The sequence below is a fragment of the Sciurus vulgaris genome (genome assembly GCF_902686455.1).
Source record: "Sciurus vulgaris genome assembly, chromosome: 6".
Lineage (NCBI taxonomy): Eukaryota > Metazoa > Chordata > Mammalia > Rodentia > Sciuridae > Sciurus > Sciurus vulgaris.
Window position 1 is genome coordinate 42,905,494 of NC_136466.1, and position 24,590 is coordinate 42,930,083.

General features: G+C 38.5%; 1 protein-coding gene and 1 pseudogene across 2 annotated transcripts in view; both read right to left on the reverse strand.

The window, feature by feature from the left end:
• Positions 1 to 24,590, reverse strand: part of MCC (MCC regulator of WNT signaling pathway) — a 511,343-nt gene that overhangs the window by 412,514 nt on the left and 74,239 nt on the right. The window lies entirely within an intron of this gene.
• Positions 7,021 to 7,694, reverse strand: LOC306664053 (large ribosomal subunit protein eL21-like; annotated as a pseudogene). Its single transcript has one exon. The product of its transcript is annotated as a large ribosomal subunit protein eL21-like (transcript).

Below are 24,590 nucleotides of genomic sequence, written 5' to 3' on the forward strand. Positions count from 1 at the left end.
GTGAATGAATGAATGATCAAAGGCATCATTTTAGTAAATTTTCTGTTTAGACACAGAACCTTGCAGTGGGTGCTAAGTATATTCTCACTGATTGAATATGTGAGCAATAGTGGTCAGTAAGACAAATGGCTGAGTGGTTCTTAAGTGGTGGGAAGTGTACCAACTTTAAAAAACTTATTTTCAAGTGTTCTAAAGTCACACTTCTAGAAATTACACCTTCAGATCATTTTAGGTTATAGGGGAAAATGACACCTATCATACCGTTATGTAAAAAGACAATTTACACTCCAGTGTTTTTCCTCCAGGAAAGAAGATATCTATACAACATTTAACATGTTAACTTATAAAAGATTCACAGTCTCCTATGAATGATAAACTTGTAATCAAGCTTATTTTTCTATTACAGAAGAAGAGTAACTAAAAAAGAAATACAGCCGGGCACAGTGGCTCACACCTGTAATCCCAGTGACTAGGGAGGCTGAGACGGAGGACCATAAGTTCAAAGCCAGCCTCAGCAACACTGAGGCACTAAGCAACTCAGTGAGACCCTGTCTCTAAATAAAATACAAAAATGGGCTGGGGATGTAGCTCAGCGGTTGAGTGACCCCGATTTCAATCCCTGGTACCAAAAATTAAAAAAAAAAAAGAAATACATAAAGCAAGACTTTTCATTAAGTGCTATTCAATTAAATAGACAAGGCTAAGAAATACTTTATGCTAGCTGCAAATGTGGACCTGATCCCTGCTCTTTATAATGCAGGCGGGCCCTCCCACAGAGTTTAGAGGATCTCTGTCCTACTCTTCACTTTTTTTCAATCCTCTGTTCCTTGGCCTCATTCTTTTTGCCATCTCAAGCCCCTCTCCATGCTTCTTGCTTCACAAATCCTTTGGACCTTGTGTGTCTGACCTCCTTGCTTCCAGAGACTGTGCACCCAGAGATAGGGATTGTTGCAGTCACTCAGAACCCATATTCCCAATGTTGGCTCCTTAGGTCATGGCTGGGCCTGGAAAGAAACCCAAACCTCTTCCCAGGGTTGACTCTGACACTTTTAAATTCCCCTAGGGTTGCTATTTACATGCTATCCAAAACTTTTAAAAATGTTCAACACATGGAAGAGTTCTTCTGAGTGCAAAGTCATTAAATTTTTTCCTGAGTGCATTAAATTTTTTTCTCAATATCTTCCAAAGGACTTTAGTTTTAGAAAATGGTATTAAAGTCAAAAGAATATGGGGCAATGCAATTTACACTTTCTTTTGAAGGGTAGAAAAATGCAATTCTCTCTTCATGCATAATTTTCTCTCATTCCACTCACTCTCTCAGAATCTAATTAAAATATCATAACAGGAAAAGCTGATGAAGCCTCGTAGTCTGATTACAGAGTGAGAAGGGGAAGATCTAATCCCAGTAATGCAGCAGCCTCAGGCAAGAAATTTTGTCATTGCATCTCATTTCCTCAAGTATGACATGGGGATATCACATTTGTCATCCTATGAAAACAAACCAAAGCAATGAATTTTATAGCAGTGCAACTCCTGTATAAGCTAGAGAATCACTGAAAGTTGAGGAATTTTTTTAGCTTATTGTAAAAAAAAAAAAAAAAAAAAAAAAAAACCTAATCTATGATGAATTGATATTTTATAGAATAAAATAAAACAAGTTATTAGGAAAAAAGATTTTTAAAAAAGTATATAAAATGCAAGCTCAATTTTCAAATTTGGATTGAGGGCTATCAAATTGCTAGAAAACTTTTTGAATCATTCACTTCCAGTTCTTTAGGTTCCCTTGTTACAAACACGGAAGAAAAGTACCGGTTTGTGGGCCACTCTTTAGGCAACACTGTCCTAGATGTCCTGAATATGGTTAAAATAATTCCTTCCTACTGATGAGAGATCGGTGTCTATTGTGGAAGGGAACAGTACCAAACAGTGACAATGCCAGCTTCTTAGGTAGCCAGCGTCTTAGGCAGCTTGCCATCTTTGTTAAACTTGATGTATCTATTCCAAGGAAACCAAGTATCCTCTAGTAACATATAAGTCTATGTTCAGTATTTGTAACTACTGAATAGGGGAATCAACCCAGAGAAATGCCTTCAAAGTTTTATATCTATAAATATATTTAAGTTAAAGCCAAATCTTTTTTTAAAAAATCTCTATTTCCCAACTAACCACAGCATCATATATTTAAGTGTTCTACATAATTGAACAAAAAGGGCTCTACATTTGGAAAGTCTGGAATATAAATGATATTATAAATCATCATATAGTAAGCGCAGGGAGGGAGGGAGATCTATAGCTATAAAAATTAAACAGAACTTGCTCTGGTTTGTGCCTGAACCTGCAGAGTTGGGATAGTGACTGAGCGACAGGTACTACAATTCCAGCAGGAGCTATCAAAAGTTTGGATGAGCAAGTGGAGAAGAAATGAAGACAAGGGATGAGAGGAGGGAAGGAAGAAACAGTGAGTAAAATTGCAGGAAACCAGCCTCTGGCGTGAGAGTGTGATGGCTGGTTAGCAGGGTGGTTCACTTCAAGGTCCAAAGTTCAGTTTGATTTTTTGTTTATTTGAAGGTAGGAAGAACTCTTTCTATGCTTTTCAAATCAAGAAAAATAAACAAATCCAATATTCCTTTGCATTGCAAGATTCAGGGTTCTGAAACATTAGTACCTCTCTTAATCTCCTCTTGTGAGGGGAAATCACATTTAGACGTAAGGCTATTTCCTGTAAGCAGTGCCCTCAATGTAAAAGTTGCAGTGGCCAGGAGTGTAGAAAACAAGTCCTGATCCTAAACCAAAAGTCACCAATGTAACTCAAGTGAGCCCAGAGGCTCTGGACTGTGAACAGGTTTAGAAAAACATGCAAAAATACCAGGTCTAGAGTTCAAAAGCATGTCACTTTCATACCCTGCTGGCAGGAGAATCACTTACTTTATCTACTGCAGTTTGCAGTATTTGTTGAAATAAAAACCACACATCTTTATTTTGACCTCGCACTTTCATTTCTAACAATCTATCCTATAGATACACTGATGAATGCAAAATGATGAATGAACACAGCTATTCAGCGCAGCAAAAGATTGGAAATCATATAAATATCCACCAATGCAAGTCTGGTAAATAAATTAGGGTCCATTCACACAATGCAATGAATACTAAATAGCCCTTAAAAAGAGTGAGTCAGGTCTCCATATGGCACAATCTCCAAAACAGGTCAAATTTTCAAAAGACAGGTATGGATCAGTGCACATGGCAATGACCATACTTATAAAATAAGCACAGTCTATATGACTGATGTGCAGTATCTCTGGAAGGGCCCCTAAAAAACTGTTACCAGAGACCATGTCTGGAGAGGGGACCATGTTTGAAGGACAAGAATGGGACTGAAATTTATTCTGCAACCTACCTTGGGGGCACATTTCAAATTTTATTTATATACATGTAAAAGGCATTTTTTTTTTTTTTTTTTTTTAGTGTTGGGGATCAAACCAGAGGCCTCATGCATGCTAGGTAAGCACACTGCCACTGAGCTCCACTGCTATCCCTTGTATAAGAAAAAGAATTTTAAAGCTACATACCATCTCTATAGTGACTGTCAGAATCCTGGTATCTAAGAGCAGCATTAAAGTAAAAGGAGTCAAGGAGCTTAGCTTTGGCATTCAGTGTCCTGCCAAGAGGAAAACCAGAGACAGTGGATTATCTTACAGGTTATTCCGGTTATTATCCTGTCAAGAGGTTTTAGTAACTTGCAGTTCACACTTGGCCTTGACAATAGTGTACTTCAATTGTTCAAAACCTGTCAGTTAATCTTCCGCAGGTGATTTGTGTAATAAGGGCATCCGCATATGATATTTAAAGAGGATTTAATGGCCTGATAGTTGGAGACAATTTCAAATCTGTTCACTCTTTAAACATTTTAAAGATAAAATAGTGTTCAAAATCTACCAGGCAAGATGACTGGGGGGAATATAGGAGTCTCTGAAACATGCTGTGGCTTTTATACAACAAAAATATTTGTTAATGTTATTTCAAGTATCTAGCATATATTTACATGACTACACTACTTTTTCCTTCTGAGCATCACTTTATGATTCTCAGTGAATAGCATCCTTTTCCTTCTGATAAGTCAAAAAATCAGGATGCTCTCCAGGCTCCAGTCCTCTTGTAAATAATTATGTCTCAAAAGCTAGACAATTCAAGGGCTAATTACTCCAAACCGATGTATAAATTAAAAGTTCACGGGTTCATGTTAGAAATTACAACTGGGGAAAAAATGTTTCCACTTGTGAAAAGCCTTGCTTCTTGCCTGCACTAATGTGCAATTTGTTCATCCTGAAAAATTACAGTCAAGTTAAACACAAACACTACTTTCTAAGTTAATTACAGACAAATCTTCTTCCTTACAATTTAAATCTTAGAATCCAGCTCCAGGCTGTTTTATTTCCTTTTAGCTGAAGGAAAGAAGTTGCAAGCTTGTCTTTCATGTGGATATTTGATTTTAATAGGAAATTCAAGGCAGTCCCAAAACTCATTTATGCCACAGAATGCCAATTTTAGTCCCACTGGAGAGTTTTCTAAAATGACTCAAATCAGACACATTCTGTTGTAGTATAATCAATTCTTGCCTGTGTAATGGAATATAGACCCCTCCAGCTGAAACTCTGTTGTGGTCCTTTGCCCTCATGTCTGAACCAGTAGTAAAAAGATTTCTCTATAATCCTATTTGTAGCCTGCATCTGTACCCACCGGTGAAAGTGTAATTAAACCACATTACCCCGCCATCTCCACCCAAATCAATCTAAATTTATCTGGTTATTCATTCAGAAAAATGTTTAAGAATAATTTTCACTCATAGAAAAGCAAATAAGAAACACATTAAGAGGAAAGCTTATGTTTCCTCTTACATTACATTACAGTTTTAAACATTACAGTTACAGAAACTTATAAATTCTCTATACAGAATTTAAGCAGCACTGATATCGAACAAAAAAGATTCCAAAAAAAAGGCCCAAGTGCAGACAATCTCAGGAAGGTTTGCACGGATCCATGAGAAAGCTTTCAAAGAAGGAGCAAGGCCATGCTAAGGGCTGCCTTAAAGTTTCCACACCTCGAGCCTTGCCCAGCTGGTGAAGACAGAAAAGAACATGTTTTGACAATATGTGATGTGCCTGGCAAAGTGTTAGGAGTTTTATAACTGTTGTTTGTCTTATTGAATTCTCAGATCCACCCTGCAAAGTCAGTATTATTTCCACAAAATTCCATTAACTAATCCAAAATCAAATAGCAGTAGTATTAAGAATCTTATTTCATTTTTCAGTACTGGGGATTGAACCCAGGGCCTTGAACACTCTAGGCAAGTGTTCTACTATCTAGTCACACCCCTAATACCCTGTTTTCTTTTTTTCTTTCTTTCTTTTAAGATGGAGTATTGCTAAGTTGCCCAGGTTAGCCTCAAATTTTCAATCTTCCCACCTCAGTCTCTCAAGCAGCTGGGATTGTAGGCATGCAACACCATACCTTGCTGGAGTTAAGAGTTTAACTCAGTTCTGGCTGTCTACTAAAAATATATGTTCTTTCATATGGTAATAAAATGAGTAATAAGACATAAATATCAATCGTAGAACAGATAAATAGGTAACTACTTATACACCCAGTGAAAACAGATGCAGACTTGAAATTTAAATATGAAGATTCTGAGAAGCATAAGAAATGCTTAAAATAAACTGTTTAAGAGAAAAAGGTAGAATAAACATTGTATCTACAATGATTATAACTCCAGAATAAATGCATATAATTATTATTTATTTAGCGCATACTTTGTTCTCAACACTTGACATAATTGCCTTAATAAGCATGCAAAGAGGCTATTATTATCCCCTGTTTGCAGGTAAGGAGACTAAGGATCATACAGGTTAAGTAACTTGTCAGCTGTGCAGCAGTTTAGCCAAGATTTAATGGAAAATCGACCTGCTCACAAAGGACCCACAGGAAATGCTAACAAATGAAAACAGTTTAAGGAGAAGCTGAGTGGTAAGTGAATTATGGCAGAGTGTAGGGTGGAAAGTATTCTTTATACTCAGAGGAAAGATGAATTTCTACCTTTGCCATTTTCTATCTTCCTCAGTCTCTAGGACTTTACCTGCAACACCTGGGGTCATTTTCTACTCAGGATAATACCTGAGGAAGTGCCTGGCACAGTGGTGCATGCCTGTAATCCCAGCAGTTCCAGAGGCCAAGGCAGGAGGATCTTAAATTCCAGTCCAAGACCCTGTCTCAAAATAAACTAAATGTTGCTCAGTGGTTGAACATTCCTGGGATCAATCCCCAGTTCTGCAAAAAGAAAGAAAAGAATCTGAGGAAGCAGTGAGCCCAGTGCCTCCCTTGTGGCAGGCTACACACACATTCAGCATCTCTGTCCTTTATTACCCCACCACACACCACCTGTCCACTATAAAATGTGAGTGGCAAGTGATCTCACCATTTACCTCGCTAAATCTTCTCATTTTCAAGATCAGAAATCTGAGGCACACACACTGAGTTGGTGGCTAGTTAGTACTAGAGTTAGGACTGGAATTTGGGTCTCTTAATTTCTGGTCCTGTGCTCTTTTCCTCATCTCCAAGAGACTTGGTTAGAAGATGGGAACAGCCATGTGTGGTGGCACATGCCTGTGATCCAGTAACTTGGGAGTCTGAGCCAGGAGGATCACTGAAGATAAAGCAAGCCTCAGCAACTTAGTGAGGCCCTAAGCAACTAAGCAAGACCCTGTCTCTTAATTTAAAAAAAAAAAAAAAAAAAAAAAAAAAAAGGTTGGGGATGGGTCATTGGTTAAGTGCCCCTTGGGTTCAATCCCCAGTACAAAAAAAAAAAAAAAAAAAGGAACAGAGGAAATGCTGAGAGAAATTAATATAGTCATAGATAAAGCCAACGAACAACCTCAAGTCCTTTTGAAAGAGATTTACATTTCATGTGCCCTGGGCATATGAAATATAATGCTTACTCTAAACACTTTTTTTTCCACTTTTAAAGTTCACAGTTTTTTATTTTTTTTACATTTATTATGCCATGAATTCATAGGGAATAGCTTCCAGCAGCTCAGGCTCCTTTCCATATGTTCTCACAAAATGTGCTTCTCTGGGTGGAGCAGGCTGGCGTTTCAGCTGAATCCAGGTACCTTTTTCTTTGGCTTCCTTCTTTTTTCTGATCATTTTCCTTCACTTGTTTCAGGAAGCTGTCTCGGCTCTTAGAGTGCTTAATATGCTCAATAACACATTAATTCTTTTGGCAAGAATCTTGCCCTTAACTTGCTTATTCACAACAATGCCAACAGCATGCTGGGTAATATTGTAGACTCTCCCAATTTTGCCATGATAACATTTATGGGGCATTTCTTTTTGAACAGTACCCATTCCCTTAATGTCTACAATATCACCTTTCTTGTAGATTCACATATATGTGGCCAAAGGAACAACTCCATGTTTTCTAAAAGGCCTAGAGAACATGTAACGGGTTCCTCTCCCCTTTCCCTTTGTGTTCCTCATTTTGATGAATTAACTGGAAGATGACGGTTCCGGCCCAAAGGCTAAATGCTTTTAATATGAAAGATTAACTGTTTGCTCAAAATAAATGTAGCCTCGATCTAAGACACAGTAAGGCAAACTTTTGACGCAACAAAAAATAAACTTAACAGGTATAGTTTTGCCCTAACTGTACGTAAGTTTTTCTGAATTCTCTCACTGGCATACGCATGATACTGTTTTTCCTGTTCTTTTTTTAGTAGAAAAAAGAGGGAGTGATAGGGTACTTTGGAATCAAACACTAGATTCTTCTTTTAAACATAAAAAATGCAGTGTATCATATTAAACACGGCAAACTTTACAAAAACACCTGGTTAATTCTTCTTAAGTCAGTATTTCCAGATTTTTACTTGACAGTGAAATTGTCACTGGCTGAGAATGAAACCCAATGCTCCACAGAATATACCTAGGACTGAGGTTCTCCAGTGTGGTCCTTATGACCTGGGACCTGGTGAGAAGTGCGAATGTTCAGGCTCAAATCCAGACCTACGGAGTTACAATCCTCTAGAATTCTGATGAAGGTTGAGAATCACTAATGAAAGCAAACCTTGTAGTTAGTTTTATAATGAATATTGGTTGTCTGGGGAGTTCCCTTAGGGGAAGTGCTTTCCAACTGCTCTCCAGGATTAAGGGGAGCAAAGGAGACCGATGAATACCTGTGTACCAGGCTTCAGGACAGACCACTTGCCCCACCCACACCTACTTATCTATTTTACACATAAGGTGCAGATGAAGGCTTTATTTGAGTGAAAATTTTCAGTTTAAATAAAGGTTTGAAACTCACCATTGGGGATTTTAAAGAGTTCAGGACCTAGGTCAGTATCAGTGCCTGCTAATGAGTAATAATTCAGAGTGTTAGTATTTTCACTGCTCTGACTGCAAAACCTGACAAAACAATTAAAGGAGGTAAAGTTTACTTGAGGACTCACAGTTTCAGAGGTCTCAGTCCACAGATGGTCAACTCCATTGCTCCAGGACATCATGACAGAAGGGTGTGGTGGGGGATAGCAGCATAGGACATGACCACCAGGAAGCAAAGAGAGAGAGAGAGAGAGAGACTTCCCTCACCACAGACAAAATATATACCCAAGGACCCACCTCCTCTAGCCACACCCTATCAGCCTACAGTTACCACCCAGTTAATTCCTATCAGCAAATTAACACACTGATTAGGTAAGGCTTTCCTAACCCAATCATTTCACCTCTAAGCTTTTATGCATTGTCTCACACATGAACTTTTGGAGGAAAACCTCATATCTAAACCATAATAGTCAGGGAGTCCTTTGGTGGCTTTAAACTGTAATAAAAGTTCATGGAGGCCCCATAGCAAGACATGATGAGATTCCTATTACACACACTTATTTTCTCCTCTATACTTGAGAATTACTTGAAATCATTATAAATTTTTTTAAAAAATGTATATTTGTATGTGTCTGGGCTGTGGATATCTAGAAAAGATATTTCTAGATCTGTTCTCTGACCTTTATTTCCCAACCTGTTTAAGATAAATTGGAAGACTTATCACAAAAGCTCCACTCTCAGAGACAATGAAAATACAACATCTAGACTCCATTTACACTGTTAAATACTTGAGGATTCATTGACATCATTAGGATCATTTCTAACAATTGAGATCTAGCAATTTTAAACAACAGGAATTATGCTCCATTCTTTCATTTCCAATTCCTTCCATATCCATGACATATTTATAACAGATAGTGAAGGGAAGGATATTTAATTGGTCTCTGTCCCTTCCCCAAAACTTAGACTAGAGGCTCACTCGTGGCAGATCCTTAAGAAATGTCATCTGAATAAGTGAATTTTAACATATTTTATGGTTCTGTTTGGTGCCATGAATTCCAAATGAAATTTCCTTTCCATTCTATTACTTAAATTTTGTGATAAAAATAAAATATTCACTGTAAAATTTTGTTTTAACATAAGAAATAATAAAAGTAAAGAAAAATTATCTATAGTCTTACTTCACATTAAAACTTTTATATTTATATGATTATTCCAAGTAAATATCTATGTATTTGATATATGTAGAAGGCTATAGAAAGGTTGAGTCAATTTTACTTTTACTAATTATGTATGAGTCTTCATTTTTTTTCTCATACCTATATCAACACTTAGTATTCTCTTATTTTAAATTATTTTCCAAATCAATAGGAATGATGCAGATGTGTACAGGACACATCTGCAACATAAACCTAGAAAGATATACCTTAATAATCATTGTCTTTTTGAGCCCCAGGATGAAAGTTCTTTCCAAGATTCATCATGGCTGTGGCTTTACAAATGCAGAAACTGTTTTGTGCCTCAGTGAACCTCCCTCGCTGCTCTGGTGCTGAGGGAAATCACAGATCTCTGGGGCAACAATGGTGAAAACTGTAACAGCATTTCCCTAAATGCAAGCATGGCCACTAGTAGCTGAGTAACCAGCAGCTCTGCTTTATGAAATATGGGGGTTTCCTAAAGTGTGTGAAAAGAGCATTGAAAAGCAATTTATAGAATAAGAAATGGCAGTGGCTGATAGGTCAGTAAAAATCTGTCCAGCCTCTAGTTGTCCAAAAGCATTTGCACTAAAATGAGATACGCATCCTATCTATCATGGGATAGGTGATATATGCACATAGTACAAAATCATTTAAAATGAAAAATATATTTCTGTCTTCTCATGCTGTTTTATTCTCCAGGCACTCCATTTTCCTCTCCAAAGTTTACCCATTTCTTGTAAACTCCTTAAATAGTTGTCTGTATATATATATGCACATATTCATGATGTATTATATAAATACATATTATGTATACACATCTATATGTATATACACATGTAAAATACTTTATGTGTATATATAAAGTACATGCATATACATGTATGCATATATAATACTATACATTGAAGAAGGTATATGTTCTATACCATGCTTTATTCATGTAAAATTGTTCTTGGAAACATTTTCATATCAATACATATTTAACTGCCTTAATTTTTAACCTCCCTAACATTTTCTATTTATTTTTTTCTCTAACATTTTTTAAATGAAAAATTCCAGGTATATAGAGAAGTTGAAATTTCATTCTTTTTAACATTTGCATAGTACTTCATTATGCAGTCATACAATTATTCTACTCTCCCCTACAGACAAATATTTATTTCCCATCATTTGCCTTAGCAAAACAATCCTGCAATATTATCCTTGTCCATAGGTCATTTGGCACATATAAGACAATACCAGCAGGGTCATTTCCTAAAAGTTCAATTGTGAGGTCAGATGTATGTGTATTTTTAATTTTATAGATATTGCCAAAATCTTTCTAGAGACTGAAGCAATTAACACATATAATAACAATATATGAAAGTGCTTTTCACCTCACACTCTCACCAGAAGTATTAAAGTATTAGCAAATTTTTAATCTTTGTTAACATGATGGATAAAAACCCAATAACATTAAAATGTCATTCTAAAGTGAAAATAAGAAATAATCTCAGTGTCACTCTGTAAAGATAGGCTTAGGCATTACAGAATTTAGAAGATGCCAACATGCTGCTTTTGTGGTCATTTTTCCCATATTTTTCCCATTTTTGCTTTTGTGGCTACTTTTCAAATAGCGAAGGACAAACTACAGTCTAAAGAACCACTTTTGAATAGATACATTTTAACCTTTCCACAGAGTGGGAGGCCCTAGCCTAACACCACCTTCTCTTCTGCCAACCTTCAGAAAGGTTGTGAAATTGTGAAATTTCTTCACCAATTGAACTGTGGGCTGGGAAATGAAAACAGGATTAAAAATATCCATCTCAGCTGGGTATTGTGGCACACTCCTGTAATTCCAGTGACTCAGGAAGCTGAAGTAAGAGGATTACAAGTTCAAGGCCAGTCTCTGCAATTTAGCAAGACCCTGTCTTAAAAAAAAAAAAAAAAAAAAAAAAAAAGACTAAGGATGTAGTTCACTGGTAAAGTGTAAAGTCACCTGGGTTCAATCCTCAGTTCAGAAAAAAAAAAAATCTCTGAAGTATATTGTGAGGATTAAATTAATATCATATGTCAATCCTTTACTCTGGTGCCTGGACACTGGAAAGCAGCTCACTTTGGCATTATCAACAAATCACTATCAGGAAGATGAGCATGAGAATGTAGCCATTTGTCAAGGTTTAAGCAGAAGAGACACAGAAACCACACCTGATTTTACAAACCATAATTCTGGCTGTATACAGTTTTTTAAACAAATATTTCCTGATAAAATGTAGACAAACCCAAATAAAAACCGTGAGTTGCATGCTGCATCAAGCAGCAGCACCCTATCAAGGAGCTAGGGTACATTACTTCCTCTTTATGCATCACAATTAGTGCAAAAAACCGGAGAGGGATGCATATTTGGTAAGAGAACTAAACAATTAAGGACATAAGGGTAGATTATGAACAGAAATGAAGTCATTAGAAAAGTTTGGAGGTTCCTCAAAAGCTTATACAGAAGTACCACATGACCTCTCAATTCTACCTAAGTATGCATCCAAGAGAATCAGCAACATATCAGTTCATAGGTGTGGGACTCCTTTTGGGGGGGTGATAATATTCTGAAATCAGGCACTAGTGATGGCTAAGTAGCACAGTGAGTATTTTAAGTCCACTGAATTGTACACTTTTAAAATGGTGAATTGTTATGTTATAGGAATATTGCAATTGAAAAATAAAAGAAATGAGCCTGCTGTGCCAAAATTTCCCATATTAAGCTCAGGCAAAATGATTTAGGAGAGGGATTTTATGTTGTCCATGGAAGAAAGTAAGCAAATGAGCTGGGGTTGTGGCTTAGTGGTAGAGTGCTTGCCTAGCATGCGTGGGACCCTGGGTTTGATCCTCGGCACCATGTTAAAAAAAATAAAATAAAGGTATTGTGTCCACCTACAATTAAAGCATGTATACATATATTTATACATATATATATATCACACACACACATATATACTATATATACATATATAAATATATATAACAACATCAGCACCAAAACCAAATTTGATATATAAAAAAAATCAAATGAAGCAACATCAGCACCAAAACCAAAATTTGATACAAACTAGTAACCATTAAAATAGAAGGAATAAAGAAAGCTGATAGCACACTTATAAAAATTTCTGATATAGGGAGATTAATCAAACAACTCAAGAAAACATTTTGACCTTACTCCTTGAGCAATCTTTTAGTCTCTCAGTGACTTCAGGAATAATAATTCAAGCAGGAATCATCTCTGTGATATTAAATTTTAATATATAACCTGACAGCTCTCCTCTTCTGAAAGACATCACACTAGGGGGTTTCCCAGAACTGGAGTTTGAACAAAAACTAAGACCAATATGACAGTAGGTCCAGAGGTGTGACTTCCACTGCATACACTCCGCCTGTGACAGGAAGAGGAAATTATTCTATTTTAAAATGTAAACCACACGTTAGTCTGTTTTTCCAGAAGTCTATTAAATCAAGCATGTCATTGCCCCTACTAATCTAGACCTTTAACAATGACGATAATTAGCCAACGAGGACAGCAGCACAACTATTTTCCATTTTCTGCTTCCTACGTTGATATTTTTCCCTCCTTAATTACTTTCCAGGGATCTATCAGTCAATTAACTCTTTGAAACCAACAGATTCTAAACACTAAAGTAAAATCTAACAAATTTAAGTCTTCTAAAAACACACAGTGACTTTATAAGTCAGTAATTTGTACCTTGCAAAAAATTCTACAACTAGTTGAACATTTTGCAAAGGAATTTAAAATATGATTTTAAGTCTGGGAGTAAAGAGCTATTGCCCAGAGAAAAAGATACCTTTTTAGTTTAATTTCACAATGATGTTAATTGTCAGAGTAATCATGTTATGAATCAGTCTTTTCTATTCACACATATTAAGAGGTCCCTCTGCAGTTTTGATTATAACTAGGTATCAATAACTTTTTATCATCATCTGTTGGCCATAGAAGCTTTGACTTTCCCAACCTACATTTATGTGGTCCTTTAGCGTATCTGGGTCAGACTCTGTAATATATTTGTAGGAAGGACCTAGATTATTTTTCCATGACTGATCTTCATTTCATTTTCCTCATTATTTCTACTTTATACACAGCTAAGTAACTAATGCATTCCTTGGGCCTAGCAACTGACCTCTCCTTTGTCAATTATTTCTATTTTTATACAGTTCTACACTCCATAAGGCTCTGGGGTCCTTGAAATAGTCATTTTCTCAAGACTGTAGAGGGTGATTTGTTTTTTTCCTTACCACTTCCCAAAGCCTCCGAGAAGTACCTCCCACTCCTAAAAATAATGACAGTAGAGATGAGATTGAAGACTTGCTTCATATAAACAATTTTCATATGAATTTCTCAGTTTTCAGTGTTTTGAAGACCAGAGATACAGAATGTAAATTAGAGAATATATAATGGCAACAATAAAGTTACAGTTACTTTCAGTTGGCGGTAGTTGGTTAATGTTAACAATGGGCTCTCTGGGGAGAAAAAGTCCTGATTTGGAGCATTTACAATTTCCACAGTGTAAATAATTCTGCCAAGGTTGATTTTAAACTATCACCATCATGTTACTGAATGTGATATTGAGTGAAGAGTCTGGGAAGAGATGTGCACACCCTGATACAGCATTTCACCACACAGAAATAGGAGACGTAAATAACCCCAAGAGCAGTAGATGATAATAAAATATAGTCCAATAATTGGGAAATGATGAACTTTGAGTATTTGTTACTTTTGTTGTCAATATCATTTGTTGAACCAGTAAGGTCCTTTGATTTAAATTGTAAATCATATTAGTTTTTTAAATTGGACAAATAACCCAAATTCATTTTTACCCATAGTTGTATCTAGCAATAGCTCAGCGATGTTCCTGAACATGTAGCGATTGCTTTTTGCAAGCCACTATGACCCAGCACATCTTGGTCCACAAATTATAGGATATATGAAAGACCAACAGTATGTTATGGCATGGTCAGGCTTGGCCCAGCTGGTTACAGAGGGCCTGAGGGACTTGAGGACCTGATTGAGCCTAGCAAGGGTGGTGAAAGGATGGAAGAGGCAGACTGAGCTGGAGGAGCTGGCCAAAATCTATATGTCACTGTGGACGTAGGAAACAGTGGGTCTGATACAAAATGACTGGGATGATAGAGATTTCTAGTTAAATGCAGGGGGCTTAATATAGTTGCCATCTTTGTTTCCTTTTACTCCCTCCTGAAACCACCCCAAGAAGATAAGGGAATTTTAAAAAGGCATAAATTGTAGCTATTCCTCATTATTCTTACTCTATTTGTGCTATGTTTTTCTATATTTGTGCTTTTTGTTGCTAGTTTCACTGGTTAAAGTGATCCCCATGCACAGTGCTTAAGTACAGTCTAGTTTCCTAAGTGTCCTTCAGGGAAAATATGTGATTAGATAAGTTTTGTTCAGCCATGAGGCATAGTGCTGTAGACCTTGAATTCAGTGTTAATGGAATCACTAATATACATAAAATAAAGTGTCTTTAGACAGAAATACATATAACACAAGGCTGTGCGTTGATCAGAGATTAATAGGAACCTAACCCTGCACTTTCCTCTAGGAGCAGTGGTTCAGTATTCACTAATTCAGTGTTGCTGAAACTTTACAGAACATAACGATCACAAAAAAGAGAATCAACTGCATAATGACAAGAAGAACATAAGATTAGAACAACTAAAATTTCAGAAGTTGCAAGTAGATGGATGAGTGGACTCATCTCACCAACTGAGTAACACTGGATCTTGGACAGGCTCAGAAGAGGAGAGCCAGGGAAAGTCAGATGAAGTCCAAAACAGGAAGATTAAAGGAGTATGTAAGAACCCATTAGATCTGTGTTTCCTATTGTCACCAAACACAATCAAGTCTTCCCACCCCAGGTAAAAAACTAGAGATTTCTATTCTATAGTGTTTGATCCCAAATTGATTCTGGATGCAAGGGCCACCAGTTACAGGATAAGGGTATCATCTTAAAATTAAGTTAAGTGAAAGTTAACATGATAAATGGCAAAACCATTGTCTCCTTTTCTCCCACTTGGCTCTGGTAACTCTAGCTACTAGCTCTACACTATCCAGACAGGACACTGCAGGATGACCTTTGGGGATACTGCCTGGACCAAAAGAAAATATCTCTGCATATTGGATCAGGTAGGGCAGGATCCCCTAATGAAACAGTTTTCTCAGATCATCCAACAGTGAATCAGACTCAACAAAATGTCCTCCCGTACACACAATGCACATAGGTGCACACACATACACACAACACACAATACACACACACTCTTAATCAGCTTGCTGCACCTCTTAAATATGAGGAGATAATCGAGGATTACCAGGTATTTGAAGAGGGCACCTTTAAAGAGACAAATACAAACAAAAAAGATATAGGAACTCAGAGGAAACAGAAATAATGCTAGAACATAAGAAAAAATTTTAAAAACTGTCATAAAGATCCATATGGAGTTAAACAATGATATAGATTCTCACAGAACAAGGGTGAGAAACTTAAAGAACACTTAGAGTAATAATATCATAAAAGTTAAAGTATGCTAAGTAATGTATGGTAGTAAAAAACTAAAAATTTTAACATAAGAATTGAAAGTAGACAAAATCTCCCAGGAAACAGAGTGAAAAACAAAGAACCAGAAATGTGAAAGAACAAGTAAGTCACTTTATATATTAAGCATTCCAAATTACAGGAGTTCCACAAAGAATGGCAAAGAAAAGGGGAAGAAACTACCATAGACAGGTATAAGAAATCTCCTAGAACTGAAGGGTATCAGTTTCCATATGAGAGGTTCCATGAAGGACCCAGCATACCGGCTAAAATAAAAATAACCCACACCTGTTCTAAGTGAACCCATACAAGAACATTGACGTGAAATTTTAGAACACTGGGACAAAAAGAGGAGTCTAAAGAGAAAAAGAGACAACAGAATTGGGAATCACTGCTACCTTTTTGATTTTTGCCATGCTGGAGATCAAATCCAGAGGGCCCTCATACATGCTAGGCAAGTGCTCTAGCTCTACCCCTGAGCTACACCCAAATCCCTATTGCTACTCTTAATAACAGTATCAGGTGCTAACACTGCTGAACAATCACCTTCAAATTCCCCAGGGAAAATAATCTGTAACCTCAAACTCCATGCCCAAACTATCATTCAAATGAAAGAACAGAATGAAGACATTTCTTAAAGCAATTCGTTATCACACACACTTTTTTAGGAAGCTACAAAGTGGGGGCAGACGTGCAGGGGTTCCACCGGTAGGAGAGCAAGAACGATAGAAACATGGTATATTGAGTTTGGTTACATATAACCTATTCCAAGAAAATGTACCACAACAAGAAAGGGTTCTCTGTTTTTCTTTTATGTTACTATAAATCTGACTATTGATCTAATAAGAATTATGATTAGGGCTGGGCACAGTGGCCCATGCCTGTAATCCCAGTGACTTGGGAGGTTGAAGCAGGAAGATTGAAAGTTTGAGGTCAACCTCAGCAAATCAGTGAAGCCCTAAGCAACTCAGTAAGAATCTGTCTCAAAATAAAAATAGAAAGGTTTGGGGATATAGCTCGTGGTAAAGTACCCATTCAAATATAGAATATGTGAGGAGAATGGGTAAAAGGAAAGTAGGTGCATATTTGAGTATTTGAGGTGGGTACCAAATGCACATATTCCTTGGTAGAAAATTAATGCATAGTATCTACAACTGAAAATTTGAAGAAATAGTAATGTGAACAAATTACTATAAATTATAGAGGCAACCATGAAAAGAAACAGCTGTGAAGTATGATCAAATTTACACAGAAAAGAATTGAATGTAGGTGGGGTGAGAGAAAGAGTGCTGTTTTTCATTATGAATTTTGAGCATCTATCTGATTTTTTAAATCATGCATAATAGAGAGAGAGAGAGAGAGAGGAGAGAGAGAGAGAGAGAGAGAGAGAGGAGAGAGAGAGAGAGAGAGAGAGAGAGGTGTTGAGGTGTTTGGAGGCCAGGGACCTGGTGTCCTGAGAGCTAGTGATACCTGAAGCCCAAGGCAACCAGGCATCATTAAGTGAGTCTATTATCAGAGGGCAGAATTCCAGTCACAGGGCAGAAACTTAAAGAGAATTTTCCTACCTGGAGGGGACAAATTAGAACTAGACAGGCCAGGTCTCAAGGGACTGAGGACTGGTAGGTTTCCAAGACAGCAAGTCAGGTTCAGGAAACAAGGCCACGTGGGGACTTGGTTGTCTGGCAGCCAACATTGACAGATGCTGCTCACTCTTTACCTTCACCTGAGCTCAGCAATCAGGAACAGGCTGAGCTTTCACAGATGAGGGCCTCAGGGAAGCAAAACTGGAAACCTAGAGGCTTCGGAGTCAGCAGTGGATACCAGATCTGAGAGTTACCAGTCATTCTCTTCTTCAAAATGTCTGTTAGTTCCCATCTGGGTTGCCATCGATACAACCACGACTTCTAGTCTTTCTACATATTTCAGAAACCTCAAAATTCACTTCTCTTTAGCCCAGTGGGGAATGTAAAATGAGTTCAACACTCCTCCCCTAGGACTACTGTTTGGAATAATTACCTCTCTAGGAACAAAATCCACAAAACATCCTCAAATAAAATTGCCTTTCAGGACTCTGGAGAACTCAAAATGTGTATACTTAATCACATATTGCTGTATCCCATCCTAATTAGCATGTTTCTATCCCTATCATGCAGATAAGAAAACAGGTATATACCTTTTTCAGGTCCAAATGATTGTAAGGATAATGAATTACAACATATGTTATTATCCTCAAAAGTTTGCTAAAAATAATTCTGAATATATCATATAAAGGACATTTGCAAGTAGCTTAAAATCCTTAGCTAATTTAAATTAATTGCCTACTTGGAAAAAGCTATAATAAGTAGTTCATGTCCATTTCACTAATATGCAATTAACACAATTAAAAACATTTCCCAAATGCTTATGTGGACCACTGCTGATACAAGCTGCTGCTGTTCTGGAATTGGACTGGGAAGTTCCCACTGATTTCTCTACATGGAAGAAACATATTGTTGACATCTTGCAAGAAAATCAAGTTTTTCAACTTAATGGATCAGTACGGGAAAACAGAACTCTGTCTGCCAAGCAGAATATTTTGCTGTGTTTGTATTTCATCAGATCTAAATGTACTAGTTTTTGATATTACATTTAAACTAACATACCCAAGTGGAATTTAATATGGTCTACTTTATTCATTAAAACAAGTGAAGATTGGTATGGAGTCATTTGAAAGGGTAGTTTGGGCTTTCTTATTTAATTAATCCATTACACTTAACCTTCCAGTAATTCACTCTCTACAACCATTATTAACACTCTACAAATATGTTTTGCGTTATTAATTTAAGAATTAGTACTCAATAAAACTCTCAGCAGGAATATTGTTATTAAATGAGTTCATTAACCTAACCATACTAATTAACAGCTAAGTATTGAGGAACATTTATATAGCAGTGGCCCTATCCATCTTCCTTAACCTCTCTGGTAATTCCAGCAAATGAACAGAAACATCTTTAGGAGGAAAAAAAAAAAAATCCAGGATGGTTGTAGAAACCACACATACCTCGGGGAAGTCAGCTCCTTCAAAGTAAATGTCCAGACTGTCTTCTGAAACTGCTCCTCATCACATCATCTATCAGTAATTTTCAATGATTGTATAACTGGATCTGGTTTCTCCCTCCCTATGCCTGTAATGACATGACTAGAAATATGTGTATTTTACTTTTAAAATTAATAACTATCTTAGCTGGCTACAACCTATCATTTTCAGAGAGTTCCTACCTATCAAATCTTCAGCCTCTAGCACAAAGCTGATATTTTACTACAGGAAAATAAAAAAAGAAATCCTAAGTAGAGGAATGTCAACAGATTTTGACTGTAATACTCCTTAGCTCTCCCTCTCACTCCCTGCAGTGAAGACTGTGATTCTGCACCAGACTGCAGCAGTGTTCTCTCAGCCGCCAGGAGCACAGACCCCTGAGGCTCATGTCTGAGTTGCTTTCTGGGAACTGCTCTCTGTGTAAGGGAAGCGTCTTGCTCAAAGTTATGCCTCTTTCCCAGGACAGCCCATATCCACTGACTGGCAGATGTGAGGGTACAAAGATCTCTTCCTCTGGCCTCAACTCTTGGTTATGCTGAAGGGTCACCTTTCTAGGACATCCTTCAAGATCAGCTTATAAATATGTCACAGTTCAACTTCTCTGTGTCTCGTCCTGCTTCCTTCTGTGGATCTCAGCAGTGCTCCCCAACAAACCTTGTGAATCTAGATCTCTGTGAGTGTTTCCTGGGACCCTGACTTAAGACATCCTCACTAAAGGAATCTATCTTAAGGAAGGATTTAAGGAAAACTCCATCTATACACATTGACTGTCTGTCAAAAAGGAAGTTAAGGGTGCTGGGGCTGGGGCTCAGCGGTAGAGTGCTTCACTAGCATGCATGAAGCTATGGGTTTGATCCTCAGCACCACATAAAAATAAAATAAAAGGTCTGGTGTCCAGCTACAATTAAAACAAAATATATTTTTTTTTAAAAAAGCAAGTCAATTCCAACTGAAGACAGTTGAACTTTCCAGATTCAGGGTTCAATTCTTCATAGTTCAAAAGATACTAAGTAATTGTAGATCTTCCAATAGAATTGTCTTTGAAGACTGTAAGTACACATCTTAAAATAACAAGATAGGTGTTAGGTTGCTTTGCCTCTTAGTCTAGCTAATAATTAAACCTATTAAAGTAATTATGCTGCATCTGAATTTATTGTATCTCTAATTGCACTGTATCTAAGTATCCCACTATCCATCACCTCTCTCTTATTGGAGCAACTAGGGAACAAAGACTTTATGTATAATTTTTTTTTTTGGTACTAGGGATTGAATCCAAGGGCACTTACCACTGAGCTACATCCTAACCCTTCTTAATCTTAATTTTTGAGACAAGGTTGCCAAGGCTGGCTTCAAACTTGTGATCCTCCTGCCTCAACTTCCTGAGTCACCGGGATTAGAGGAATGCACCACCATGCCCAGCTGTATACTTTTTGTATGGGGCCGCTATGGACTTGTGTTCTCCCCATTCATATTCTGAAGCCCTAACTTCCAACATGATGGTACCTGGAGACAAGATCTTAGAGAAGGTAATTAGGGTTTACTGCAATGGGATCCTAATCTGATAGGTCTGTAGTCTTAAAAGAAGAGGAAGAGAAAGTTCTCTGTCACCTCTTCTGCTTCTCCCTTCACTGCCATATGAGGACACTGGGAAAAGTTGGCTGTCTACAAGTCAGGAAGAGAAGCTCTCACCAGAAACTGGATCAGTTACCACTTTGATCTTGGACTTCAGCCACCCACACTGTGAGAAAACACATTTGTGTTGTTTAAACCCCAGAGTCAATGGTAGCCTGAGCTGACTAACACAGGGAGTGAGGAGTGTGCAGTGTAAATAAATTAAACTGCTAGATTATTCCTCATAAGGTGTCACTTATTCTCCTTCTTAGCTCCGCATATCACCTTTTCTCAACCTCTTTTCTTCAACTCTTTTTTCACTTTCTCTCACTCAGTGTTAATTCTCTTAACTCAAGAGGGTCAATGCTGTCTTGCAACTAGTTAGAAAAAATTTAAGAAATTAATTTAAAAAAGAAAGAGTGGTCAACATACACTCTGGCCTTCACTGGACCAACTGATGTTCTGTTCAGGGTTGCAGAGGCTGCTGGGTGGTGGCCTAGGTCTGCTCAGAGAAATTCTAGGGAGCTTAATAAAGGGACAAGCCCACAGGATTTGGAGATGAAGTGGCTGAGAGCTAAATTAGCAATGCAAAAAAATGAATGAACAAAGAAACCAACACAGAGAATGAACAGAAACATATAAAGGTGATACATCCTGTGGGATAATCCTGTGGGTAGGGAAACACTAAAACCCAACCAAGGTCACATCTGTGCATACTCAGGCCTGAAATGCAATTACAACAGTAATTGTGATTTCCTCAAATGCCAGGAGAGCTCATGTGTGCATGGATGAAGCAGCCATTAGGATGATGCAAAATTTTCCTTTTTCTGGATCCAAGCAACCTTCTGATGAGAGCTTGACTGCCTGTGTCTATTCCCAACTTGAGAGTGAGAGAATGTGTGTGACTCCGTAAATACATGTCTTCTATTCACTTGGCAGTTATTTTTTCAAAACCAAATTGAAAAAAAAATTGGCAATCTAGGGGTTTATCAGTCTTTTATGAATTTTATTAATGTGAATTAGCTCCACTGAACCAGGTCATTCATCAGAATGATAAAATCTGGTTTCAGACCATGAAGTCCCCATGAAGATATGGCCCCAAATAAAGGTGCCAAATTTAAGATGGGTGCCAGATTTAAGATTCTCTATGCAATAGGGTCTAGCCCTGCTGGGCCAGTGGTATGAGATAATTCAATACTGAGATGATTCTGGAGGCTTACGAAAGATCATCTGCATGCTAGTGAGAGTGGACAGGACAGTAAGCAGGCTACCACCATTGCTCACGATGAGGATTTCAAATGGTCTAGTGGAATTAGGCAGTATGTATGTGACAGGCACTGCAAAGAAAGCATCAACAGGGATTGGTCACCTTGTTTTGTAGGAGGGCATGGAGAAGAAAGTAAGTTTGGGGTCTGGTTGGATGTGGAAAATGGAGTTGAGAGAAGAGGCCGGTACAGAGGTTGGATGGCATGCTGTTTAGAGGTCAGTAAGGAGCTGAGCATCAAGCAGTTGTAAATGAGGGGCTTGTGCTCTGGACAGAAGCTGGAATACAGAAATAAGCTTCAGATTTAACGGTGTGGTATAAAATTATGAAAATGAATGTGAACAGTGAGAGGAGCACACATAGGAGGAAAGGAGAAGGACCATGCCTTGAGGGAAGCTGAAATGTGCATGGTAGGAAGAGACACACTCTAAGAGGGAAAGGAATCAGAAGCAACAGAGAAAAATAAGGGGAACTGAGGAGGCTCAGAAGAGGTAGCTAGGGTCTCAGTGGAGTGGAAAGTGAGTTCATCTGCTGGAAGGATGGAAGGGTGGTGAAAGAGTTGAAGGGAAGCTGTCAAGGGCTTATTGTAGCGTTTATAAGACATGAAGAGGAGGCTAACTGAACAGTGGTTAATTTGTAGCATATGGTTGGTATATTAGTTTGTCAGGACTGTTCTAACAGTATCACAAACTGAAGGATTTAAACAACAGAAGTTTATTAGCTTACAGTTCTGGAGGCTAGAAGCTCAAGATTAAGGTGTCAGGCCATGCTCCCTCTGAAGATGTCAAGGAAGGATCTACTCCCAGGTCTTCCTCTTGGGCATCAGTCATATTGATTGGAGGCCCACCCTACTCTCCAGTATGACTTCCTCTTAACTAATTACATCGGCAATCATTCTACCCAAATAAGGTCACATCTTTTTTTTTTTTTTTTTGCGGTGCTGGGGATTGAACCCAGGGCCTTGTGCTTGCAAGGCAGGAACTCTACCAACTGAGCTATCTCCCCAGCCCATAAGGTCACATCTTGAGGTATTGAAGGTTAGTAGTTCAACGAATTAATGCAGGGAGATTCAATCCATAAAAGCAGGTGAAGGCCCTTCTGGGACCCTGGAAAGATAGAGGCGGAGGTGCTGTTCAGAGACACCTGAACATGGACTGATTTCTTCCTGCCCATGCAACAGGCCATGAGGCTGTCTATGACCATAAAGGGTATATCTCCCGGCAATATCTTAGTAGTTAACAATGTGGGCCCTGGAGCTGGAGTGCCTGGGCTCTTAGTTCATTTCTACCACATTTTTGCTAAGTGACTAAGACAAGTTACCTAAGCTGATTTTTCCTCAATCTATATGCTGGGGATGACAATAAGACTGATTCCACAGTATTATGAGAATTAACCACATTAAAACTCAGCACACCTCACCACCACAAAACCACTGCTGTATCTCTGAACGTGGCCGCTTCCAGCTACCACCTACCGCTACTGCCCCATCTTCAAGCACAGCTGCCTCCATCTTGGGACCCAGGTCAGAGTCTGGAAGCCCAATATCAAGGTGCCTGTAGGTTTGCCACTGCTGTTGCCATCTCAGAACATGGTCACCTCTGTCTGGGGACACTGGCCAGGGCCTGGAGGTCCATTATTGAAATGCCTGCGGGTTTGGTGGCACCTGGGGTCTTCCTGCTGGTTGTACTAGTAGCCACCATCCTGCTGCAGGGGTGGGAGAGACCTAGGCTCTCCTCAGCTCCACAAGTCCTGAAGCACAAGGGGACCAACGGGGCTGACTGTAGCAGGTCAGAAGGTACGGTGAGGGTGTGAGGGCATCTTGCTGCCAGTTCATACAGCCAGTAAGCCTAGCACCCACTGGGTTCCTGGGGCTCACTCCAGCTGGCACTCCCTGAGCTCTGGCACCAGCCCAGTTCCCGACTCCCTCCCCAGTCTGGCATCCTCCAATTCCCTGGTCCCACCAGGTCCAGGATCAGTCTGGCATCCAACAGGGCCCTCCAGTTCCCCAATCCCCAGTCTCCCAATCCCTCCCAAGCCACCAAGCTGGCCCAGTGCTCATAGCTACAGGGCTGACTTGCAGCTCTCAGCACCTGGTCCTGATCTGTATAATACAGAACAGCTCTCCCCAACAGGCACACAGGTCCTGGGACTCAGCCCTCAGGCCCACCCAAGAGAGAAGTGCCTGATGTCTTAATAGGAGCTATTTGGATTAAGGCTGTATATTGTTTGCATTGGGTGCTGTTAGTATTGATCTCCCCCTACTAGAAACTTTCAGTCACACTATAAGTCTACAGGGTAGAAACTATACTACTTCAGAGCCACACTGCTAGATGGGAAGACACACAAACATGAACAAACAAGGGAACAAATTTCTGCAAACAAACCAAGATGCTCTATTGACAACACAGTAGAAGATATGTCAGAGAAGTTCAGAATGTACACAGTTAAACTGATCCACAAGATAAAGGATGATG